Here is a 27,519-nt window from a genome sequence, read left to right as displayed (position 1 = left end):
CTAAAAAACTCTCGAGGGCAAGAATGGTATCCTATTCATCTTTGTAACCCAGCCACCTTCATCGTACCCACGCGCCCACAGCGCAGGAGGTAGTCAACAAACGTGTGCGGAAAGAGAACGAAATGCTTCCCTGAGAAAAGGGACACCAATGTGACTGCGGCCAATGCCATGTTATGGAAGGGAAAAGAATCTCTTGGGAAATTCAACTATTAAAGTTACACTTTTACCATAATTTAATATCTATTCTGTATTTATGACAACAATAAGCATAATGCCATCTTTATCCTAACACTCCCACATCCAAGGTCAGAGTGCAAGAGAAGAGACCAGCCTCCTAAAACAGAACCTTACCTTCATGGACGTATTTGTGACACAGTCTATTTTCTACGTTTTCATATGAAGGCATCACACACTTCTGCGTGTACGTAATAGACATCTTATCAGCTATAGATGACAAGATCTCTAAGAGGAATACGTATATGATAATCTCTGGGAGGTGCATGAAAGGGCAGTTCCACTGGTAAGAGATACAGTGATGGATTGATGGTTCTCTCTCCCATCTTCTCATTATGCATAAGGCCAGGAATGCCTACGGTGGGGTTATTAACAAACACTACTTATGAGTATCTACTCACATCTACTACATATGAGTATAAGCCAGGCATTTTGCCAGGCACTTTACAAATATGCACCATTTCATCTGCACCAAATACAAAAACACAGACGTCACCACTATCAGGCTAAGCATGAACACACAGGATCGCTGAGGCAAAGAACCCAAGGTCTGAGAGCTATCAATTGCTGTACTAGGAATTAAACTTATGTGCTTGGGATGAGAATTACCCTGCTTTTTGTTGTAAAATATGCTGTCTCCAGAAATGATTCCTAAAACTCTTAAGAAGGGGCTTCCCTGGTGGCGCAGTGGTTAAGAATCCGCCTGCCAACGTAGGGGACATGGGTTCGAGCCCTGGTCTGGGAAGATCCCACATGCCGCGGAGCAACTAAGCCCGTGCACCACGACTACTAAGCCTGCGGTCTAAAGCCTGTGAGCCACACTACTGAAGCCCGTGTGCCTAGAGCCCGTGCTCCGCAAAAAGACAAGCCACCGCAATAAGAAGCCTGCACACAGCAACAAAAGAGTAGCCCCCGCTCGCCGCAACTAGAGAAAGACCGTGCACAGCAACGAAGACCCAACGCAGCCAAAAATTAATTAATTATTCATTTTTAAAAAACTCTTAAGAAAAGGGAACAACGTAAATAAATGAAGTCTACTTTTTCATTTACAAATAACCATAGTTTTTCAACATTTCTAATTCAATAAACGGCCCTTTAGGGGTTGTCCGTTAAGCGAGGATTAGATCCACTTACTGGAAACAGCGTAAGCAAGTAAACTGAAGCAAGTAAAGAAACGTGCTTCACCAAAGGTTCAGATGTTCTGTTCCCTGGGCTGTGATTAACAGCATTTGCAAATGGCAGCTGAAGGGACGTGGTAGTCTTGGCAAATCTTTCCTAAGACAGCAGCCGAGGTGATGATCCTGTGTAGTTAAGTGCAGGTTTGGTTATAAACAGACCTCCACAGCAAACATAACATGGGTTCCTGGGCCAGTGGTCTTGGACAGGCCCTACTGGACATGGATGGACACTGGGATGACACCTGAGAGGACAATTAACAGTACCTATGCTACCTCTTTCAGTGTTCTGTTAGGTCAAAGCATATGGGATTATGTGTACATAAAAAATGGTTGACTATTCCTATAGTTTACTGAAATATGTATCAGGACATATCGTCAAAAGTCAATGAAAACCAAGCTGAACGTGCCTACTCAGCCACCTGGAAAACGCCTGCTGCAAGGGCACAGTCTTGAGGGGCTATGAAAAGACATTTTATTCTCCCTCAGAAGTTCCAGAAATCCAGTTGTTTTATGCTTATGGCAGCCATGGAAAATCTGAGGTGATTAGTGTAGGTGATTTAAGTGGACAAGGACATGAGTCCCTACTTAGGAAAAACAAAAAGAAAAGAAAGAAAATCCCACCTATAGTTCTTATAGGATGTCATAAAAAAGAAACAAGTTTCTACTCACTGAGTACAAGTACTCATTCAGTGAGTTTCGTTCAGTCGGTTAACCAAAGCAATGTGGCAAACTACAAGCATGGGTTGCAAATACGATTTGGAGTCCATTTTTGATGTTAATGTGGCCACAAAACTGGCTGATAGATGTCATGTAAACCAAATGACATCTCTAAGCCCAAGGTTTTTCAGGGGACAGTTGGGCAAATTAGGGACTGAATATTTGCGTCCCTCCCCAAATTCATATGTTGAAATCCTAACCCCCAATATGATGGTATTAGAAGGGAGTATCTTTGGGAGGTGATCAGGTCATGAGGGTGGAGCCCCCATGCATGGGATTAGTGCCCTTGTAAAAGAGACCCCAGAGAGCTCTCTTGCCCCTTCTGCTACCTGAGGACACAGAAAGAGGACGGCCGTCTGCAGCAGGAAGTAGGCTTTCACCACACCCAGAATCTGTCAGAACCTTGATCTTGGAACCCCTGGCCTCTAGAACTGTGAGAAATATATTTCTGTTGCTTATAAGCCACCCAGTCTATGGTACTTTGTTACAGCAGCTCAAATGGACTAAGACAAATGAAATCATATATGGGGAAGTTTTTTGCAACTATTGCTTACTGTATGAATTTGGATGACAGACTCTGGAAAGAAGGGAAGAAATCTGTGGATATAGAAACAGAACAAATAGACACACCATGAGGAAACTTTTAGGAGAATATATCCTAAAGGGCAGACTTTCAGACAGGACAGGGCTGACTAGTCATCAGGGCTCAATTTTAAATAAATTGAGCTTGACATTTCATCATGTGAAAATTAAGGAGTTAAAACAATCATGTTATCTTAAATTTTAACTATAACTTACCATTTAATGATTCTATGCTTTTAGAGGTGAAATATTTTGACATTGTTTAGTTTTTGTTGATTAACTATGGCAATCCTTCGTTATTTTCCTCTTAATGATCTGATAAAGGTTTATACATGAATTTAGCAAAGGCTTTTGTGTAATTCCCCTACTTTCAAAAATTCTCTACATTCCCAATTGAACCTTCTGCTTCATGTCAACTTAATAATATCTTACTTCTCAAGAGTAATTCTTCAATTTCGGAATCATCTACTTTTCTTTACTATAATCTTACATTTAAATTTATAAGAGAAAAATTATTATAATAATTTATCTTTTACTTCTCTTATTAACCACTTTTCTAGATTCTGAGGTCATTGAGAGCTTTATCAGTCTGGCTTCTTTAGAGAATCAGAACCAATGGCATATTAAACATATATATTGAAATGTATTACAAGAACTTGACTTATGTGATTATGAGTACTGGTACGTCTGACATCCATAGGGCAGGTGGATAGGAGCTCATTCTATAGTTATCAGGCAAAATTTCTTCTTCCTCAGGGAAAACTCAGTTTTGCTCTTCAGCTGAATGGACAAACCCACCAACGCTATCAAAGATAATCTCCTTTACTTAAAGTCAACCGATTGTAGATGTTAACCACATCTACAGAATACCTTCACAGCAACACCTAGATTGGAGTTTGATTGAATAACTCTACTATAGCCTAGCCAAGGGACTGCTGTATGTCCCTTCTAACAAGTAGCACAGAGGATATGATCAATCAGTCAATAAAAAATGTTCACTGAATTGTTGTGAATAATAGTAATAATAATAATTTAAAAACTTCCACTAGTAGAAGGTCCTCTTCTTTCTAAATAATGAAACTTTGCTAATAGATTTATTATACACTTATCAACTGCAACACTAGAAGGTAGGAGCTATAAAGTTTTGAGATAAAATATGATCTCGGGCTTCCCTGGTGGCACAGTGGTTGAGAATCCGCCTGCTGATGCAGGGGACACGGGTTCGTGCCCCGATCCGGGAAGATCCCACATGCCGCGGAGCGGCTAGGCCTGTGAGCCATGGCCACTGAGCCTGTGCGTCCGGAGCCTGTGCTCCGCAACGGGAGAGGCCACAACAGTGAGAGGCCCAGGAACCGCAAAAACAAAAAACAAAAAAAAGAAAGATCTCTAACTGATAATTGTATACCAACTCCTACGATTTATCAAATACCAGGATAAAATGCAATTATTTTCATACAAAGACTCAACATTTTTGCATCCCATGTATTCTTTCATTGGAATCCACTCAAAGATGTGTTTTAGCAAAAGGAGGGAATTAACCAAGAAAGATAAGACAATGGGACTCAGAAAACAGAGAAACACAAAGACAATAAAGTCCAAGAGGATAGATGCAGCAGTCTTAGAAAGGCCCGAGGCTAATTTGTACCAGGAGGATGGAGGATTCCTGGAGGTAGGTCACCAGGGAACAAAATGATACTGATAGATCACATTTGAGAATGAACAGATATACATAAATATAAGCAAAAGGTGAGGCCATTATTAACTCCAGGAAAAACAAAAGAATGCACAAAAAAGGAAGCATAGCATAGCACACTACTGTGGCAGAGACTACGGGTGTTGATTTGGGGGCAGGCGTGTGTTCAGCTGAAGAACATTTCCCAGCCTCCCTTGCAGGTGTGGGTGGTCATGTGAAACTATGATGACCTATGGAATTTTAATAGAAGCTGCTGCGTAAGGCTTCTGGGAAAGCCCTTTAAAGGAGACACAGACTGTATGCCCTTTGCCCTTCCCAGGCTCCCTCACCAGGAATACGATTGCCATGCCTGAGGTAGTGGGACAATTCTGTCGCCATGAGGATGCAAATACATGGTAAACCTGGAAAAAAGGAAGAAGGACCTTAGACTGCTGATGACGTCTTGGAGTCTCCTAATGAGCCCTTAACTTCATGTTTTGTGAGAAAAATAAACTGCTAATTGGAGCTAATGTTTTGGAATTTGTGTTACTAGATGAACACAATTCCTAATTGAAATGATTATATTAAGAGGAAGTGGGGTGGGGATGTGTAAGAGAGGTAATTCCTTTTTGATATATGTAGGATGTTAAAGATAATGTCTAAAGTTCATAAACCAAGAAATAGTAGTAAAAGCACATTATGGAAAATATGAAAGCACATACCAGAGGAAATTTTACAAGTTGAAAGTGATTACTCCTAGAATGGAGTGGGATGGGGTAAGAAAAGCTATTTCTCATTACATGTCTTTAGTATATCTGTACTTTGAACATGTATTACTTTGATAAAAATTAACTAGGGGCTTCCCTGCTGGCGCAGTGGTTGAGAATCCACCTGCCAATGCAGGGGACACGGGTTCGAGCCCTGGTCTGGGAAGATCCCACATGCCGTGGAGCAACTTAGCCCGTGCGCCACAACTACTGAGCCTGTGCTCTGGAGCCTGTGAGCCACAACTACTGAGCCTGTGTGCTGCAACTACTGAAGCCCACACGCCTAGAGACCGTGCTCCGCAACAAGAGAAGCCACAGCAATGAGAAGCCCGTGCACCGCAACAAAGAGTAGCCCCCGCTCGCCTCAACTAGAGAAAGCCCGCATGCAGCAATGAAGACCCAACGCAGACAAAAATAAATAAAATAAATGTTTAAAAATTAAACTAATTCAAAAGAAACAAAAAGATATTCGCTGGTTATTAACTCAATTTCCTGTCCTCAAATTCACTTCCTGTAAACTAGCAATATTTTATGATTATCTAGCCCATAGTTGACCAAAGAGTCAGAGTGAAGCTTCAGAGAAGTTACACGCCTGATGGCCAATTCTGAACCCCAAGTGCCATGTCACCACCTCATGCACATATGATCTGATCGGCATTTTTTCTCTCTCCCACCACAGATTTAACATACTCAGAGTTTATGACTGATTTGCCATGCGTAGCGAGTAACACATATATGAGTCCTAATCCAAACTGTTTTCAACAAACCTTCTTCTAGATCTCCAGGAATGAAGATTCTAAAACCCAGATGTCTTAATAATTCATTAGACTAATCAAAAACCCCATTTTCTTCTTACTCCTAATTGGAATCATTCTTGATTTAAATCCTCTTGGGGGGGGGGGCTTAAGTATGGCTAGGAATAGCTGGTTACTGTTCTTCAGATTATTACCACTTTACTCTTTATCCTTATTCTTTTATCGCTCTGACTTTTCTTATATATGAAAATGATTTCTTACTTTTATCATAGATGAAAAGGATTAGTCTCCCAAACCTTTAACATTTTAATGCCCGAAGCTGATTTTCAAATTAGACTTAAAGATGAAAAAGAATTAACTTTTGTGAATCAGAGCTCTGTGTGTATATGTTAGAAACAAGCAAATCAGGCTGGTTCACTGATAATTACATGGACAGAAGGTGAACAGACATTTTAATCAAAGAAGCTTTGAACAGGACTTGAGCTCCTTGCCTGTAAAAAGACAATACTTTATCCTTTAGGTTGACACTTCCCAGACGCACAGAATGATCGCTGAAATTGCTGTATTTCTTGCTGATTGATGAAAACCCTCTCCCACTTCACATGCAATATCAATACTTGCTTGAAGATGGCTTTAAGAAGGTAAAGATAAAAACTACTTAAGGATCATGGTTTACATGTCTCTTTCCTTCGCTAGACACAGATCAGGGGTATGTTTTACTCTTTTTTTTAAAAGCCAAGGAAATAACATTTGCCCTTATTTCCTTAGGACTAGGCAGCTCATGATGAGCTTTTCCTCTGCTGGAAACCACTATGAAAAGTCACACGTACTGAGGGAGGCTTTCCTATACTAGTCCCCTGATGCAACCTAAACATATTGAGTTGTGGTAAGGAAACAAAAGCAGACGATGAACACGAGGTGCCTTAGCTTTCTCCATATTTATTAAAGAGTTCTAAACGTCTGAGAAACTGCATTCAAACGAGGCTTCACTGTACTTCTCCTATAACTTACTAATTTACAAAAGGAAGGACTTATATTGCCTATTTTATAAAGTGTCGCTATTTGAAATCATCTTAATGGGAGTGATTCAAAAAACATCACACAATGAACAAGATAACTATACTCTTATTCGTAGCATTATCTATGTTATATCAGAAAGACCTACTGAGGGCCTTCCCTGGTGGCGCCGTGGTGAAGAATCCGCTTGCCGATGCAGGGGACACAGGTTCGAGCCCTGGTCCGGGAAGATCCCACATGTCGCGGAGCCACTAAGCCCGTGCACCGCAACTCCTAAGCCTGCGATCTAGAGCCCATGAGCCACAACTACTGAGCCTGTGTGCCACAATTACTGAAGCCCGCACGGCTAGAGCCTGTGCTCCACAACAAAAGAAGCCACCGCAATGAGAGGCCCGCGCACCGCAACGAAGAGTAGCTCGCCGCAACTAGAGAAAGCCCACGCGCAGCAACGAAGACCCGATGCAGCCAAAAATAAATAAAATAATAAGAATTTTTTTAAAAAAGAAAGACCTACTGATATTTCTCCTAAACTATATCTGTGTGGGGAAGAGATCATTCTGTTATGGTCATCTTTAGAAACTAACCAATTGGTGATACTTACCTTCGACTGGGCAAACTAATCTAACCCAACTAAAGGAACTTAAAACAAGCTGATACACCACACACTAAGAGGTCTCAGTTAAACCTGAAATTAAAAAGTGGATACGTGCACTAGAGAGACATGCTATTTCATCCAATAAAACCCACCAGGAGGTATTTACGCTGAGTAAAAAGGGAGGAAACGAAAGGGTCCTGTATCTGTCATGGTCCAGTGATGCAGCAGGTCCTCTTGAAGATAAGGCCAGTTTATGGTTTGTACATGGGAAATTGGAACACATCTCTCTGACGCCCAAACCGGTGCTCTTTCCAGCACGATGCTGCCCCCTAGTCCAGACCCACCTCCCAAAGCATCACACTGCACCTTCGAGATAAGCTAGGAGTTTACCATCACATGTGAAAACAAACTGAAGCACTTTCATGATTTGTATTTACCTTGAATGGTTCTCTAAATTTAGACTGTGTTCACCTGATCATTTGTAGTTAGGGAGTAAAAAATATATATATGTCTATTGATAGGAGATTCCTCATTGAGAAAAGTGTCGCTGTTTGTGCCGTGAAGGGCAGGATGTAGCTTTTAGAGCTATTTCTTTAGGACTGTGAATGAGGTTTCCCTTCTCCATTCAAAAGTCCCCAGTGGATTTCCCGATGGAATACATTCCTGTGATTCATTTCCACAGTTAGGAATGCAGTCCATGAAGTGTTTGTGTTTTTTTTTCCCCTCACTCAAAGCTAATTTGTACATTAATGCTTTAACCATTGATTTCATTAGCAACACATAGTATCTGTAGATCTCTGTGAATTGATTTTCATCACTCTCAGGGCATCCAAAGGTCTCAAGTGTAAGGACAAGCGCCTCCTATAAGAAAAAGATAAAGCAGAAACTAACACACCATTGTAAAGCAATTATACTCCAATAAAGATGTTAAAAAAAAAAAGAAAGAAAAAGAGGCTGAGGGCTTGCACGCATTAACCTTGTGCTAACAAAACATGCACTGGTACGCCTTCCTTATGCTCGAACGGCCAATCACTCATCCAGCAACTATTTATTGAGTGACTACTATGTGCCAGGCGGTGTTCCAGGCGGTGGAGGGGCAGGCAGACAGGTGCAGACAGGCTGAAGCCTGCCTGAGCATGCCTGCCAGTGAAGGGAGCCAGAGATCAGTCAACAAATAAATGTAAAGTGGGTCTGATGGTGAGAGAGGTAAAAGGGCAGGGAGTACTGGTGGGCTTGGGAAGTTGATATTTTAGAGGGTGATATTTGAGCAAAGCTCTAAGGAAGGAAAAAAGCCCTTTTCACGAAGATGGCGCCGAAGGTGAAGAAGCAAGTCCCTGCCCCTCCCAAAGCCGAAGCCAAAGCAAAGGCTTTGAAGGCCAAGAAAGCAGTGTTGAAAGGCGTCCACAGCCACAAAAAAAAGAAGATCCGGACATCACCCACCTTCCGATGGCCCAAAACACTGCGGCTCAGGAGGCAGCCCACATATCCTCGGAAGAGCGCCCCTAGGAGAAACAAGCTCGACCGCTATGCCATCATCAAGTTCCCCCTCACCACCGACTCAGCCATGAAGAAAACAGAAGACAGCAACACAGCGGTGTTCACTGTGGATGTCAAGGCCAACAGGCACCAAATCAAACAGGCTGTGAAGAAGCTCTATGACATTGACGTGGCTAAGGTCAACGCCCCGATCAGGCCTGATGGAGAGAAGAGGCATATGTTCGACTGGCTCCTGACTATGACGCTTTGGATGTTGCCAACCAAATTGGGGTCATCTAAACTGAGTCCAGCTGACTAATTCTAAATAGAAAAGTTTTCACTATTAAAAAAAAAAAAAGTTCTAAGGAAGGGAGAGGAAGCATGACTTTCAGCCTTGACGATGGACGGGGCAGAGTCATCCAGGCAGAGGGAACAGCGACTGCAGAAGCTCTGAGGTCAGGGCAAAGTAAGGATGACAGCAGTAGGAGCTGGGGTCTCAGGAATGTGTCTGGATGCGTGTGTGTGTGTGTGTGTGTGTGTGTGTGTGTGTGTTGGGGGGCAGTGTTTGTAGGTCATCTCGGGTCTAGCAGATTATGGGAAGAGCTTTGGGTTTCCCGTGGAGCAAGGCGGGGAGGCGTGGACGATCTGGAGCCGAGGAGTGACTTTTTAGAGTTCAGTGTGACTGCCGGGAGGACAGCAGCCTGTTAGACACAAGGAAAGTCGCTGACGAGGCTCTTGTGGTCACCCAGGTAAGCGGTGGTGGTGGAAGGTATAACGGTGGAGGTGGGGAGACCTGGCTAGATTCCGCATGGTGATTGTAAAGATAGAGCCAGTGTGATCTGCAGACAGAGTGAATGTATCAGAGAAACAGAGGAGACTAGGATAACTTCCAAGTTCTTTGCTGGAACTGCTGGAAAAATGAAGTCCCCATTGACTGAGATGGGAACGCAGTCAGGGGAGCTGTTGGAAGGAGGGGCCACCTCTCTGCCTCAGTCTCCTGTGGGAGGGGGAGTCTGGAGGCAGTGGAAGATGGTCCAGAAAGAAAGCAGGTCCAGGGATATATGAAGGAAGCCAAAACGTTTATGCTACACATGGAAAAAACCACTGCCCATAAGTACTTGGTTTCTCAATCCCAATCAACACAGTATAGTACACTGGCTAAGAGCGCTGATTCTGAAAACAGCCTCAGTCCAACTATCAACTCACACTTACTAACTGTGACTATGGCCCATCTGCTTATTCTCCCTCAAAGTTATTGTGATTTGAATGAGGCGACTTGTTTACAGTTAATGTTATTTAACTTTTACTGAGTGTTTACTACATGCCAAGTGCTTGTGAGCACGCTGAATTCTCCTTTGCCCCGAGGAGAACAGGCACTCATATCACCATCCCCACTTTCTGAGAGAAAACTGAGGCACAGAGAGGCAAAGTGTCTCACCAAGGTCACAAAGCTAAGAGGCCACAGATCCTGGTTTATGTACTCAGGCTGACTAGCCCCTGAAAACCTGCTCTTAATCACAGAACTCTGAGAATGCAGCACATAGCAATCACCCACAAATCGTGGCTTGTATTACGATGAGGGGACTCCCGAAACAATGAAAACACCCAATGGTCAGTTTGTACGACTCCACTTGGAATCGTCATGTGGCTCGGTTTCTACCAGGCCTCACTGTCTCCAGCTGTATTTTGGGTACAAAGCCTGTGTTCCTCTGTCCATGGAATGCACAGATATGCTGAAGGCTTTGCTGAGAAAATCAGAACAAAGCATTCATCGTTTGAAAGTTCCCTTTAAAAGCCTCCTACACTGTTGGTGGGAATGTAAATTGGTGCAGCCACTATGGAAAACGATATGCAGGTTCCTCAAAAACCTAAAAATAGAGCTACCGTATGATCCAGCAATCCCACCCCTGGTCATACATCCAGAAAAGACAAAAACTCTAATTCAAAAACATACATGCACCCCAATGTTCACAGCAGCACTACTTACAATAGTGAAGACATGGAAGCAACCTAAGTGCCCATCAACAGATGAATGGATGAAGAAGAGGTGGTACATATATATACAGTGGAATACTACTCAGCCATAAAAAAGAATGAAACAATCCCATATGCAGCAACATGGATGGACCTAGAGATTATCATCTTAAGTGATGTAAGGCAGACAGAGAAAAACAAATATGACATGATATTACTTATATGTGGAATCTAAAAAATAATACAAATGAACCCATATACAAAACAGAAATAGACTCACAGACATAGAAAAGGAAAGGGAGGGGAGGGATAAATTAAGAGTATGGGATTAACAGATACACACTACTATATATAAACTAGACAAGTAACAAGGATTTCGTGTATAACACAGGGAACACTATTCGATATCTTGTAATAACCTCTAATGGAAAATAATCTGGAAAAAATTATATACCTGAATTACTTTGCTGTATACCTGAAACTAACACAACATTGTAAAGCAACTATACTTCAGTTAAAAAAAAGTTCCCTTTAGGGCTTCCTTGGTGGCGCAGTGGTTGAGAGTCCGCCTGCCGATGCAGGGGACACGGGTTCGTGCTCCGGTCCGGGAAGATCCCACATGCCGCGGAGCTGCTGGGCCCGTGAGCCTGCGCGTCCGGAGCCTGTGCCCCACAACAGGAGAGGCCGCAACAGTGGGAGGCCCACGATCCGCAAAAAAAAAAAAAAAAAAAAAAAAGTTCCCTTTAAAAACACCCAAGGCACAGGAGTCCTTAAGAGTCAGAAAACCCATCACAAGTGTGCAAATGTTGGTTTCTCACTGTTATTAATGACATTCAAGACTGTAACTCACTTGTGTGCTCCAGATATGGACTAGGAAACAATCGCTCAGATACACGGGCAAGTAGCTCCAGGGTAGGCAATGACCTTCAGACGCTCTCAGAGTTCTGTCCTCTCTCCAGATCTTGGAGGTCTGGCTTCAGCCCCAAAGTGCTTGCAGATGGGCCTGTCCTGCACCTCTGCACCTTATTTCTTCCAATTATAGTTTCTAAAACCAGTTTTCATTTTATTGAGGGCATGTTTCCAGATGTGTTTTTAAAGTAATCAGTGCTACTAATAAAAGACAACATGACCCCTGAAGCTGCTGGCAAATATATTCCATCACCAGATGTACTATTTTAAGGCTCATGTGTCTAAAAAAGCCTAACTGGACTATGTCATATCTATTTTTTTCTGTTGCGTATCTCAGGCAAGTCAAACTCTCTGTGTTTCAGTGTCCTTACTTGTACGACGAAAGCATGAGTTGTCTTGTCTGCCCACTGAAATCATCTGGAGGAGATTTAAAAGCTACTGGTACTTGTCTTTCTCTTTCTGGCTTACTTCACCTAGTATGATCATCTCTAGTTGTATCCATGTTGCTGCAAATGGCATTATTTCATTCTTTTTTACGGCTGAGTAGTATTCCACTGTGTATATATGCACCATCTCTTCTTCATCCACTCATCTGTCGATGGACATTTAGGTTGTTGCCTTGTCTTGGCTATTGTGAATAGTGCTGCTATGAACATACAAGTACCATATGATACCACTTACACGTAGAATCTAAAATACAACACAAATGAACCTAAGAAACAGAAACAGAATCAGGGACATAGAGAACAGACGGATGGTTGCCAAGGGGGAGGGGGGTGGAGGAGGGACGGAGTGGGAGGTTGGGATTAGCAGATGTAAGCTTTTTTTTTTTTTTTCTTTGCTGTACGCGGGCCTCTCGCTGTTGTGGCCTCTCCCGTTGCAGAGCACAGGCTCCGGATGCGCAGGCTCAGCGGCCATGGCTCACGGGCCCAGCCGCTCCGCGGCATGTGGGATCTTCCCGGACTGGGGCACGAACCCGTGTCCCCTGCATCGGCAGACGGACTCCCAAACACCGTGCCACCAGGGAAGCCCAGATGTAAGCTTTTATATAGAGAATGGATAAACAACAAGGTCCTACTGTATAGCACAGGGAACTATATTCAATATCCTATGATAAACCATAATGGAAAAGAATATAAAAAAAAGAATGTATATATATGCATATATATGTTTAACCGAACCACTTTGCTGTACAGCGGTAATTAACACAACATTGTAAATCAACTATACTTCAATTAAAAAAAAAAGATATTGGTGACTGGGTCCTACCCCCAGAGAGTCTGATTTAATGGATCTGGGCTGGGCTTGGGCAGAGAGATTGTTAAAGAGCTCCCCTAGGGAATTAGAATGAGCAGTGGGGAACCAGAGGTCTGTCTAGAACAGTGGTTCTCAAATTCAAACAGGCATCAGAATCTCCTCGAGCGATCGTTAAAACACAATTACAGGGCCCCGCCTCAGAGTTTCTGATTCAGCAAAGTCTGGGGTGCGGCCTGGAAATTTGCATTTCTGCCTAGTTCCCAGGTGGGGCCGATGGTGCTGCTTTGGGAAGCACTTCTCTAGATCAGCGCCCTTCTCCAAACTCCCGCCCTCTGGCCAAATCCTACCCACCACCTGTTATTGGACGGTCTACCAGCTGAGGATGGTTTTTAACATTTTCCAATGGTTGAAAAGAAAATCAAAAGAATTCTGTTTCCTGTCATGTGAAAAGTATATGAAATCCATATTCAGTGTCCATATATAAAGTTTTATTGGAAGGCAGCCACAAATCATTAAACCAAGCTCGGGGCCTTGCGTGAGTGCGTTGCTACGTACAAAGCCAGGCCTGAATGACATCGGCTACTGCAAGCTCCAAGCCTGATGTGTTTACCGTCTGGAGCAGGTCAGAATAGGCCACCCCCAAATATACCACTTTGGCATCAGGATTATTTTGGGCTGAAGGCAACTGAGAACCAAGAGATGTAGGCAGAGTTCTCCGTCCTCCTCTTACCTGTCTAAAATCGGCATAAATTTCCCTCCGTGTAAGGTCTCTCCTACCCCACCCCCTTCACCAGGGAGAGGAGAGTGACTCTTATCATGGAAGACAGAGTGTTAACACCAAGATGAGTGTGCACAGACTGCACGAAAATAGCCCTTATCTTCTAGGAGTCCCTCCATATCTCTCCTAGTCACTTCCTCACATTTTATTGTTCCTTGAAGCCCAAACCCTCCTTTCTTTGTGAAAAGGGTACATAAGCCCTCGAGTCTAACTGCTTCTTTCAGTTTTATTCCTTTTCTGTGAACTCCAGTGCACGTAAGTGTTGTTAGCACTGTGTGTGCCATTTATCCTGTTAATCTGGCTTTTGCTAGTTTAACTCGCAGGCCCCAATGAATAAACCTAAGAGAGTACAGGAAAACTTTTTCCTTCCTGACACTCCTTACCCAGGAGATGGGAAAAGGTGAAGTTTGCAGGCTCTCAGTCCTACAGCACCCCTTTACCATACCTCAGTTTGTCATCACACATGATCAAAAGCCCCACTCCTGGGCTTCCCTGGTGGCGCCGTGGTTGAGAGTCCTCCTGCCGACGCAGGGGACACGGGTTCGTGCCCCGGTCCGGGAGGATCCCACATGCCGCGGAGAGGCTGGGCCCGTGAGCCATGGCCGCTGAGCCTGCGCGTCCAGAGCCTGTGCTCCGCAACGGGAGAGGCCACAACAGTGAGAGGCCCGCGTACCGCAAAAAAAAAAAAAAAAAAAAAAGGCCCACTCCTGACTTTTCGTCGCAGCCTACGTCGTAAAACGCGACCGAATAAAGGCCACCCCATCAGAGAGAGCCTCCTGGAAACAGGACGTCTTAAGTCAGGTCACCTCACAATAGAAAGATTGTGGACGTTTACATGATCTTGTGTCCTTTCTGGTAACAAATACCCGTGAAATGACCACCAGAGATCCAGATGCGGCAAAAACCTCAGGCTCATACCCATCGCGTATGTTAACGAAGGCTCCTTCTAAACTATGGTAGGCATGCTATGGCCAGGAAGAAGAGGGGGTCTGCTATCTCTTCTTAAATATCTGAAACCCGAAGTTATTTCATGGCATTTGAATAAAAAAATCCCATATGTAAGAACCCTTTGGTGATAAAGAAGGCATGAAAACACATTCTACTGGAAATAAGCACATACGCTGTAAGACTTTCTCAAAAGCCCCTTCTCCTCCTGACTCATGCCCCTAATTTAAACCCAAGTAATACCATCCACGGTTAACTAATATGGTTTTATTTCTCCCTGTTTCTCTGAAACGATGTGTATCTTTTCAGGTAACTATTCCCTTGACAAAGAGGTTGCTATGGATACATTTTTTTTTTTTAATTGAGCGCTGGTATTTTAAAGCCTGTGCAATTTAGTGAAGTCTACCTGGCCTGAGGGTTATACGCATTTAAGTGCCTGTCTTTAATGTTCACAATTTTATCTTAATACAGCTGCTCTGTGCCTTTGACATGTGGTGTTCAGGAGGGGCTGGAGATGGCGTGGGAGTTCCTTAAGGAAAAACCAGTAAGACAAATATCACACGACCCACCTAACTGCAGTTGAATAAGTGGATGTTTCACTTGCCTGGAATTTGTCTGTTCTCGGCACGTTTAATAATGAGTCACGCTATGCATTTGCAAGGCGCCCAGGGCCCAGGGCCACGTGATGACTTTCTGTGCCTAAGTCCCTCGTCTTTGTTCAGACAGGCCGCTAATGCATCCCACGAAGCTGACCTAATGCTACTTCAGTGGGTCTCTTTTTCTTCCGCGGCTCAGCTTAAATGTGATATTCAGGAAATCGATTGTCAGGCACGCAAATCGAGAGAAAAGTATGCCACATTAAATCATGATGGTTTAATAAGGCTTTACTCATCGGCAAAAGACTTCTGGTTCTCTCAGTTGAGGCAAGACAAAAAGCGGAACCTGCCACAGAGAAGGACTCTAGCACTTTCGCTGGCGTTCCACCTTTGCGGAAGCATTTAGTGAAATAGGACCCAATTTGCGTATTGTGGCTGTCACTATTCTACCTGAAAATATAAGCGACTAGGTATCCTACTTTACTCATGAACTTACTAGGTGAGGATCTCTACCATTATGATTACACTTGAGGGGAAACAGCAAACATTTCTATGAATATAATGGCACCAAACACTCAGGAATGCTTCCTGGTACCTCAAGAATTTCTTTTCAGAGCAAAAGAAATCTTGAAACTTTCATCTGTTCCTAAAAATAGAAATTAATAAAATACGTATTCATTTTCCTTCAAGTTCAATTGGTTTTCTTCTGTAATCTATAGAAAAGGAAGCACATGTAAGAAGACGTATACTTAAATGACACCCTTTTCAATCAGACGTGGAATCTTGCCAAAAAAAAAGGTCTAGAATTAAAGAATTGCAGTGTTGAAATTCTCCAGATCATCTATACACTGATGACTTTGCCTGCCACAGAACTATTAATTTGGTATTTGTCAGGGCTGTAAAACTTTACATCTTTATGTAGTAACTTACTCTCATGAAGTACACTAATTAGGGTGACATGTAACAATAACATAAAACCAGTTGCTTTCCATGGGCTGATGGGTGTCTACCACAATCGTGCCTTAGCTCAAGAAGGCTGAAAGCAATTTCACATGAAGAAACTAGTTTCATTCTTCAATTAACAATTGAAATCAGTGCTTAGCTGTCCAAGATTAAATACCAAATACATTACAGGCACCGAAAGCATTTTTAATCCTTCGTCCTTAACTACAGATACTCCTTTGTTTAATTTTTGGTTTGCTTTGTTAGATAAAGAAAAAGACTTAAAGGAGAAAGAGATTTAAAAAATAAAACAGAGGGAACAGCATGAAAGCAACTATACAATGTTGGTAAAATGTGGGAGAATAGAAACCATGTGGAAGTATGTATTGTGGAATAAAGTTTTTTAAAAAAAAACTTCAGAAATCTTCTTTGAAGAGACAGTACCAGAGGAAAAAACTGATGAAAAATTAGCAGGTGCCGGTAGGAAAGCCTTGCCCAGTTCTCTTTTACTTAAACGAAAGAGAACAAGATGAAGAGTTTAAAAATAGAGAGAAAGGCAAAACAGCAGAGTTTTTGTCTTCCTCAGTTCCTCCTCTTTACTGTCATTAATCAACTACTCCAGCAGCTGACCACCAGGGAACTGCGCTGAGTGAGGGCAATTCAAAGCAATGGAAGCCAAATCTGTCCTTACAGGTGGCCCCATTGGGATTTGGACCCAGAGTGAAAGGAGGATAATGACCTCAGAGCAGCCTCTGGTGGCTGAATGTCAAAAGCTCAAGAAGTCAGAGGCCACCTTCCTGGTGTTCTTGAGATTTTGTGCAAATGGAAGCTACTAGCTAAACAACTTCCAGGAGTAACCCAGAATTGACTTGGTGGAAACTGAAATTAATTCACTATTCTCAAAGACTCTCACAGATGATGGGGAGATTAGATGCTGACAAATTGGGCTATTCTGACAAGAGGTAGAGTTTTCCTTATGTTTGCTCATCAACTACATTAGGAACTTGGGATTAAAATACACACACTACTATACGCAAAACAGATAACCCAAAAGGACCTACTGTATAGCACAGGGAAATCTACTCACTATTCTGTAATAACCTATACGGTTAAGGAACGTGAAAAAGAATGGATACATGTGTATGTATAACTGACTCGCTTTGCTGTACACCTGAAACTAACACAACATTGTAAATCAACTATACTCCAATAAAATTAAAAAAATAAAGTGTTAAATACAAAATTACCTCCAACGTTCCTAGTATTTCAAATAAAGGATGAACCAGCGGTGACTGACACTCGAAATTTTAATTTTAAGCAATGGATGTTTTTAAGCAATCCAGATATTTTCAATTCTTGAAAAGCTCTGTGTCTGTAGGAGGGAGTGAGTGAGTGTGTGCGCGCAGAGATCTGTCCATTAGAAGCATTTGGGTACATTTTCTTGTCACAGCTGGAAAACATCTGTTTAGGACAGAGGCTCATAAATTCCATCTGGTAGGTTCCCATTGAGCTATCTCATCTGGGATGTTTCCAAGGGCCCCTTTTCAAAATCTTGAACCTTACAGTGTCACCTGTGTCAACTGTCATGTCCCAAAGAGTGCTGACATCTGTGGTATCCTGTTTCTGAGCACATCACATTTACACAGCAGGTTAGAAGGTTTTGTTCAAAAAGAGATGTTTTACGTTCTCAAAAAAGGCTTGAAGGTTTCCAACAGCTAAGGTGAATATTCAAACACATATTTTAAAACTGGTTTCAATAGGGGTCAGCTTTACTTACTGTTAGCAATAAACCAGCAGTTTCCCAGGGCTGCTAGAAGCCATGGAATTCTCGTAAGACTACGTCAACCTGACCAAAAACCCATGGTAAATTCTGTGCGTACAGTGTTGAAACTATAAAGCCCACCTATTGCTCATTCCCAAATAAGTATCCCAGTTCAATCGAATATCACCATTTGAACGACCTGGGCTTGCCAAAACCGGGTAAGATGGTCCTTTGGACACAAGTTCACCATCTTCTTAAGTCTGCTGGCTTTCCAAATAAAGTCTCTATTCCTTGCCCCCCACCCCCCAAAGAATGATCTGGGCTCCTAATTAGTGCCCCCAAATTAGACAGCATCTGTTTAAAAGTACACGGAATTGGGCTTCCCTGGTGGCGCAGTGGTTGAGAGTCCGCCTGCCGACGCAGGGGACACGGGTTCGTGCCCCAGTCCGGGAGGATCCCACGTGCCGCGGAGCGGCTGGGCCCGTGAGCCATGGCCGCTGAGCCTGCGCATCCGGAGCCTGTGCTCCGCAACGGGAGAGGCCGCAACAGTGAGAGGCCCGCGAACCGCAAAAAAATAAATAAATAAATAAATAAAAGTACACGGAATGAATAGTAATGTACCAATGTTAATTTCTTAGTCCCAATTAATGTACCATGGCAAAGTAAGATGTTAACATTAGGGGAAGCTAAAGACTTCCCTGGTGGTCCAGTGGTTAAGACTCCGCGTTCCCAAAGCAGCGGGCCTGGGTTTGATCCCTGGTCAGGGAACTAGATCCCGCATGCATGTCGCAACTAAGAGCCTGCATGCTGCAACCTAAACGAAACAAACAAACAAAAGCTCCTGCATGCCCCAGTGAAAATCTGCACGTGGCAACAAAGATCCCATGTGCCGCGACTAAGACCCAGCACAGCCTAATAACTAAATAAATATTTTTTAAAAATTAGAGGAATCTGGGTGAAGGGTATGTAGGAACTCTCTATGCTATCTTTGCAACTTTTCTGTAAATTTAAAAATGTTCTGAAATCAAAAGTTTATTCTTTAGAAAGTACAGAAATTAATATGGGCGTATACACTGAGGGGAAGTGGTAAAGGATGGCCAAAATTCTCTCACAGGAAAAAGGATTACTAATAGGCAATCATTTATTGTTGCTTGTTATGTACCGGGCACTAAACTATATACCTTAATATTAAGTCATTAAAATGGTGCCCTTTAAGCACACTGATAAAGGAATACTGTTGCCTACGCTGATTAACAAGAGAACCAGTTCTTAAGGAAAAAATCCCAGACATGCGATGTTTAGACTTCAGGAGGAGAACCTTCCTTTATCCTTCCTCTCTGTTATCTCCCTGTTTTCTCCTTCCCTGGGGTTTTAGGCCCACTTCAAACCCTATCTTTATTCCTTCCCTCCATGACATTTCTTTGTTATTACTCATATGCTATTACTCAATTGTGCAGAATAATTGAACGTCCAATTATTTCAATAGTCAAATATTTGAATTTAGAGACAGTAAAAACCAATACTCAAATACTTAAACTTGGAGATTTCTAATACATATTATTTTCCATATGAGAAAGCAAGGATGTGGTCGACGTGTTCACCCTAGTTAGAGCCAACCTCGGTCTGGTCACGAGGCCCCATTGTGAATTCTCTGGACTTGAGTTCCTCTTCAGCATTTGTCGAGTAACCTAATTAGTATCTCAGCTATTCTTAGCTCCAGAACAGGGTCCGAAGTTCCCATGACAGTCACACAGCACCATTTCAAGTGTGACACAAAAACATTATTCCCTTCCATACTCAGAAAGTGAAAGATACACAGATTACAAGCGTCAACAGTAGGTCTCCAAAGCCCAGTTTCCTTTTAGACCTCTCTTGCCTTCCTTGTAATTCCACTGAGACTCACTGTTTGTATCACTCTTTTTTTTTTTTTCGGTATGCGGGCCTCTCACTGATGTGGCCTCTCCCGTTGCGGAGCACAGGCTCTGGACGCGCAGGCTCGGCGGCCATGGCTCACGGGCCCAGCCGCTCCGCGGCATGTGGCATCTTCCCGGACCAGGGCACGAACCCGCGTCCCCTGCATCGGCAGGCGGACTCTCAACCACTGCGCTACCAGGGAAGCCCTGTATCACTCATTTAACTATTGATTCTATTCTAGCTTGCCTTAGCTTCTCTGTTGTTATTATCATTATTGAAGGCAGACATCTCTTTTGAACTTCTTCCCAGACTTTATGGGTACGACTACAAGGCACGTTGCTCTCAGGCTTTTTAACTACAGCAAGTATGGAGGTGAGGCAGTGCCATGTGGTTGAAAGCCCCAGGGAACAGGTAGCCAGGAACGCTGTCTCTAATTCTTTCTGCCACCAGCAAGCTTTGTGTATCCCAGGGCAACCTGGTTCACTTCTCAGAGCCTCAAAGTCCTCAGGGAAGCAGCGAGGGGTTGGACTTGACTCAGATAAACCACTAGGGTTTACTGAGCACCGTGCTGGACGCCTCTTGGGCACCATGTCATTCCTCTCATTGCCCCCTCTTCCTCCAGCCCCTGCCATGGTGACCATTTCTACATGGGCTTCAACCAGTTTCCCTTGCGTGTAACAGATGGTGTCTTGCCTCTGGGTGTAACAAGGGCCTCTCGATTCCTGCCTAAGGGCTTTTCTGACTGGGCACGGGACCCCTGTATCTCAGCTTTTCTGGACGCACAACTGGAAGTACAGGGAGCCAACTCTCACAGGGCCACACAAGACTGCTGGGGCATGGGAGCCTCTTGTCCCACAGATGAGTTCTGAGACGCACTTGATAAGCTCCTCAAAACACTCCCTGGGATAAATCTCCTTTGCCCATGGGAGAAGCGAACTTGATAATGCCCTTGGCCCAGCCTTCCCACTATCTCTGTGACTCCCCCGTCCCACAGTGTTGCCCCCTGAGGCCACTTCCAATACAGACTTCCTGCAAGTAGACTGCGCGTCAGGATCCGCTCTGGGAGGTGTCTAGGCTAAGGCAGCAGCCTACTCTACATCAGACATTGTCATCCTTTTCTGCTCTAAATTTGGATTGTTCTGCAATTACTTGCTGGAAGACTTCAGTTCTGCCCAGTGGTTCATATAATGAGAACAGCCTGGGAAGAGGCTGAGTGGCCAGGATAACTGAAAATTACTTCCAGCTTTCTGCCTGACTTCGAGAGGCCACCGGGCAGAAGGTTCTGGTACAGTCCCAGGGTGTATTTGGCTACATCACGTGGTGACCTAATATAAGTGGAAAGGAAATATAACAGAGAGTAATTTAAACAGAAATAGGCTAATGAGAAAGACCCAGAAACGGCTCTGCTCTCTTCCAGTCCCTGATGTTCAGCAAAATGTTAAAGGAAGGACATTTCCACCTGCGTTTCTGCTCAAAACGGAAGTTTTTAAGTTCAGGAGAAAATTGTCTAAAAAAACACATTTTTGCAAGTTGCCAGAAAATGAGAGAAGTATGTCATCTCTCCCTTTAGAAGAGAACGAAGGGACATTAACCCTTGTTGCAAGGGGAGGGAGAGTATTTTTGGTAAATCAAGTTTGGAAAATAAGTTATGCAGGCTCTCTCTTCTCTAGATGGCAAGTTTCCCCTGAACCTTGAAAATAATATATATTGTGATTCTTTGAGAGGGAGACTCAGAAAGCAGCATTTCCCTAATTTATTTTTCCACAGGTCATTTTCCAGGACAAGAAGGTGTGGAATAGGCTTAGAGAAATGGAAAGAAGGCTGTCTTTTTTGGCATGATTTGAATGTCTTAATTGGACGATGTAATAGGTAAATACTTGAGGCTTCTTCTCTCACTATGATCTTGATATAATACTACTGGATAAGATGTACAAATGACCTGGGCTTTGTCTGGTGAATTAGGGTTTATACGGCATTGCCTCACCTTACCTGCACCCTTTAATCTAAACAACAGTCTGGGAGGTAGGCAGAATAGGGATCCTTACTATTTAGTAGAGGACATCAACGTTCAGCATTTGCCTACGTTTACTTCTTTTTATTATGTTTTTAATTTTTGGCTGCGATGGGTCCTCGTTGCTGTGCGCAGGCTTTCTCTAGTTGCAGCAAGTGGGGGCTGCTCTTCGTTGTGGTGCACAGGCTTCTCATTGCAGTGCCTTCTCTTGTTGCAGAGCACGGGCTCTAGATGCATGGGCTTCCGTAGATGCAGCACGTGGGCTCAGTAGTTGCAGCACATGGGCCCCTAGAGCACGTGGGCTTCAGCAGTTGTGGCACGTGGGCTCAGTAGTTGTGGCTCGTGGGCTCAGGAGTTGTGGCTCACAGGCTCAGTAGCTGTGGCTTGCAGGCTCTAGAGCACAGGCTCAGTACTTGTGGCGCATGGGCTTAGTTCCTCCGCGACATGTGGGATCTTCCTGGACCAGGGCTGGAACCCGTGTCCCCTGCATTGGCAGGCGGATTCTTAACCACTGCACCACCAGGGAAGCCCCTGCCTACATTTAAATGACAGAGGAGGGAGAGCCAGGATATAAGCTCTACATATTCTCCTTCCTGATCCAGGATGCTAACCACCACCAAACCTATATTGTGACATTTTTATTAGTTTGTTTGTTGAGCTTATCATTCGACAAAAGAGAAATCACTTTGTATTTTTACTAGTTATTTGGTCTTTTCCCAATAGTACTGCCACAAAAGGAAATATATGAGGTTGGGAAGGGTCAAAATCATCTCCGGAAAACTGTTAAGAGTATTATGTGTTCTCGTAGTTCAACTTCAAATGGCGAATTAAAGTGTAGAAGTGTTGGCATAAAAAGGTGCTACTGATTGGAACCAAGATGGCGGAGTAGAAGGACGTGCTCTCACTCCCTCTTGCGAGAACACCAGAATCACAACTAGCTGCTGGACAATCATCAACAGGAAGACACTGGAACTCACCAGGAAAGATACCCCACATCCAAAGACAAAGGAGAGGCCACAATGAGACCACAGGAGGGGCGCAATCACAGTAAAATCAAATCCCATGACTGCTGGGTGGGTGAATCACAGATTGGAGAACACTTATACCACAGAAGTTCACACTCTGGAGCGCAGGTTCTGAGACCCATGTCAGGCTTCCCAACCTGGGGGTCCGGTAACAGGAGGAGGAATTCCTAGAGAATCAGGCTTTGATGGCTACTGGGATTTGACTGCAGGACTTCGACAGAACGGGGGAAACAGAGACTCCACTCTTGGAGGGCACACACAAAGTAGTGTGCGCATCGGGACCCAGGGGAAGGAGCAGTGACCCCAGGGGAGACTGAACCTGACTTACCTGCTAGTGTTGGAGGGTCTCCTGCAGAGGTGGGGGGTGGCTGTGGCTCACCATGGGGACAAGGACACTGGTAGCAGAAGTTCTGGGAATTACTCCTTGGCGTGAGCCCTCCCAGAGTCTGTCATTAGCACCACCAAAGATCCCAAGTAGGCTGTAGTATTGGGTTGCCTCAGGCCAAAAAACCAACAGGGAAGGAACCCAGCCCCACCCATCAACAGTCAAGTGGATTAAAGTTTTACTGAGCCCCGCCCACCTGAGCAACAGTCACCTCTACTCACCAACAGTCCCTCTCATCAGGAAACTTCCATAAGCCTCTTAGACAGCCTCACCACCAGAGGGCAGACAGCAGAAGCAAGAAGAACTACAATCCTGCAGCCTGTGGAACAAAAACCACATTCACCAAAAGATAGACAAGATGAAAAGACAGAGGGCTATGTACCAGATGAAGGAACAAGATAAAAACCCAGAAAAACAACTAAATGAAGTGGAGAGTGGCAACCTTCCAGAAAAAGAATTCAGAATAATGGTAATGAAGATGATCCAGGACCTCGGAAAAAGAACAGAGGCAAAGATTGAGAATATGCAAGAAATGTTTAACAAAGACCTAGAAAAATTAAAGAACAAACAAACAGAGAAGAACAATACAATAACTGAAAGGAAAACTATGCTAGAAGGAATCAATAGCAGATATGGAAACACCAAAGACCCCGAATAGCCCAAGCAATCTTGAGAACGAAAAATGGAGCTGGAGGAATCAGACTCCCTGACTTCGGACTATACTACAAAGCTACAGTAATCAAGACAGTATGGTACTGGCACAAAAACAGAAAGATAGATCAATGGAACAGGATAGAAAGCCCAGAGATAAACCCACGCACATATGGTCACCTTATCTTTGATGAAGGAGGCAGGAATGTACAGTGGAGAAAGGACAGCCTCTTCAATAAGTGGTGCTGGGAAAGCTGGACAGGTACATGTAAAAGTATGAGATTAGATCACTCCCTAACACCATACACAAAAATAAACTCAAAATGGATTAGAGACCTAAATGTAAGGCCAGAAACTATCAAACTCTTAGAGGAAAACATAGGCAGAACACTCTATGACATAAATCGCAGCAAGATCCTTTTTGACCCACCTCCTAGAGAAATGGAAATAAAAACAAAAATAAACAAATGGGACCTAATGAAACTTCAAAGCTTTTGCACAGCAAAGGGAACCATAAACAAGACCAAAAGACAACCCTCAGAATGGGAGAAAATATTTGCAAATGAAGCAACTGACAAATGATTAATTTCCAAAATTTACAAGCAGCTCATGCAGCTCAATAACAAAAAAACAAACAACCCAATGCAAAAATGGGCAGAAGACCTAAATAGACATTTCTCCAAAGAAGATATACAGATTGCCCACAAACACATGAAAGGATGCTAACATCACTCATCATTAGACGTAAAATAGATAGCTAGTGGGAAGCAGCCGCATAGCACAGGGAGATCATCTCGGTGCTTTGTGACCGCCTGGAGGGGTGGGATAGGGAGGGTGGGAGGGAGGGAGATGCAAGAGGGAAGAGATATGGGAACATATGTATATGTATAACTGATTCACTTGGTTATAAAGCAGAAACTAACACACCATTGTAAAGCAATTATACCCCAATAAAGATGTTAAGAAAAAAAAAAGAAAGAAAAGAGACAAGGAAGGGCACTACATAATGATCAGGGGAGCAATCCAAGAAGAAGATATAACAATTATAAATATATATGCACCCAACACAGGAGCACCTCGATACATAAGGCAACTGCTAACAGCTATAAAAAAGGAAATCGACAGTAACACAATAATAGTGGGGGTCTATAACACCTCACTTACACCAATGGACAGATCATCCAAAATGAAAATAAATAAGGAAACAGAAGCTTTAAATGACACAATAGACCAGATAGATTTAATTGATATTTATAGGATATCCCATCCAAAAATAGCAGATTACACTTTTTTCTCAAGTGCGCACAGAACATTCTCCAGGACAGATCACATCTTGGGTCACAAATCAAGCCTCAGTAAATTTCAGATAATCGAAATCATTTCAAGCATCTTTTCTGACCACAATGCTATGAGATTAGAAATGAATTACAGGGGGAAAAAATGTAAAAAACACAAACACATGGAGGCTAAACACTACATTACTAAATAACCAAGAGATCACTGAAGAACTCAAAGAGGAAATCAAAAAATACCTGGAGACAAATGACAGTGAAAACATGACGATCCAAAACCTATGGGATGCAGCAAAAGCAGTTTTAAGAGGGAAGCTTGTAGTGATACAATCCTACCTCAAGAAACAAGAAAAATCTCAAATAAACAATGTAACCATACACCTAAAGGAACTAGAGAAAGAAGAACAAACAAAACCCAAAGTTAGCAGAAGGGGAAAAATCATAAAGATCAGAGCAGAAATAAACAAAATAGAAACAAAGAAAAGAATAGCAAAGATCAATAAAACTAAAAGCTGGTTTTTTGAGAAGATAAACAAAATTGATAAACCATTAGCCAGATTTATCAAGAAAATGAGGGAGAGGACTCAAATCAATAAACTTAGAAATGAAAAAGGAGAAGTTACAATAGACACCACAGAAATACAAAGCATCCTAAGAGACTACTACAAGCAACTCTATGCCAATAAAATGGACAACCTGGAAGAAATGGACACATTCTTAGAAAGGTATAACCTTCCAAGACTAAACCAGGAAGAAATAGAAAATATGAACAGACCAATCACAAGCACTGAAATTGAAACTGTGATTAAAAATCTTCCAATAAACAAAAGTCCAGGACCAGATGGCTTCACAGGTGAATTCTATCAAACATTTAGAGAAGAGCTAACACCCATCTTTCTCAAACTCTTCCAAAAAATTGCAGAGGAAGGAACACTCCCATACTCATTCTATGAGGACACCATCACCCTGATAACAAAACCAGACAAAGATACTACAAAAAAAAAGAAAATTACAGACCAATATCACTCACGAATATAGATGCAAAAATCCTCAACAAAATACTAGCAAACAGAATCCAACAACATGTTAGAAGGATCATACACGATGACCAAGTGGAATTTATCCCAGGAATGAAAGGATACTTCAATATACGCAAATCAATCAATGTGATACACCATATTAACAAATTGAAGAAGAAAAACCATATGATCATCTCAATAGATGCAGAGAAAGCTTTGGACAAAATTCAACACCGATTTATGATAAAAACTCTCCAGAAAGTGGGCATAGAGGGAACCTTCCTCAACATAATAAAGGCCAAATATGACAAACCCACAGCAAACATCATTCTCAATGGTGAAAAACTGAAAGCATTTCCTCTAAGATCAGGAACGAGACAAGGATGTCCACTCTCACCACTATTATTCAACATAGCTTTGGAAGTCCTAGCCACGGCAATCAGTGAAGAAAAACAAATAAAAGGAATACAAATTGGAAAAGAAGAAGTAAAACTGGCACTGTTTGCAAATGAAACGATACTATACATAGAGAATCCTAAAGATGCCACCAGAAAACTACTAGAGCTAATCAATGAATTTGGTAAAGTTGCAGGATACAAAATTAATGCACAGAAATCTCTTGCATTCCTATACACTAGTGATGAAATATCTGAAAGAGAAATTAAGGAAACACTCCCATATACCACTGCAACAAAAAGAATAAAGTACCCAGGAATGAACCTACCTAGGGAGACAAAAGACCTGTATGCAGAAAACTACAAGACACTGATGAAAGAAATTAAAGATGATACCAACAGATGGAGAGATATACCATGTTCTTGGATTGGAAGAATCAGTACTGTGAAAATGACTCTACTACCCAAAGCAATCTACAGATTCAATGCAATCCCTATCAAATTACCAATGGTACTTTTTACGGAACTAGAACAAAAAGTCTTAAAATTTGTATGGAGACACACAAGACCCCGAATAGCCAAAGCAGCCTAGAGGGAAAAAAACGGAGCTGGAAGAATCAGAATCCCTGACTTCAGACTATACTCTAAAGCTACAGTAATCAAGACAATAT

General features: G+C 42.8%; 1 protein-coding gene and 1 pseudogene across 3 annotated transcripts in view; one reads left to right on the top strand and one right to left on the bottom strand.

Annotated features, from left to right (window-relative positions):
• Nucleotides 1–27,519, bottom strand: part of MID1 (midline 1) — a 649,032-nt gene that overhangs the window by 180,381 nt on the left and 441,132 nt on the right. The window lies entirely within an intron of this gene.
• Nucleotides 8,824–9,293, top strand: LOC115846452 (large ribosomal subunit protein uL23 pseudogene; annotated as a pseudogene).

The sequence above is a fragment of the Globicephala melas genome, chromosome X (genome assembly GCF_963455315.2).
Source record: "Globicephala melas chromosome X, mGloMel1.2, whole genome shotgun sequence".
NCBI lineage: Eukaryota > Metazoa > Chordata > Mammalia > Artiodactyla > Delphinidae > Globicephala > Globicephala melas.
Note: the sequence above shows the minus strand (reverse complement) of the source record. Positions and strands in the feature narration are given on the sequence as shown.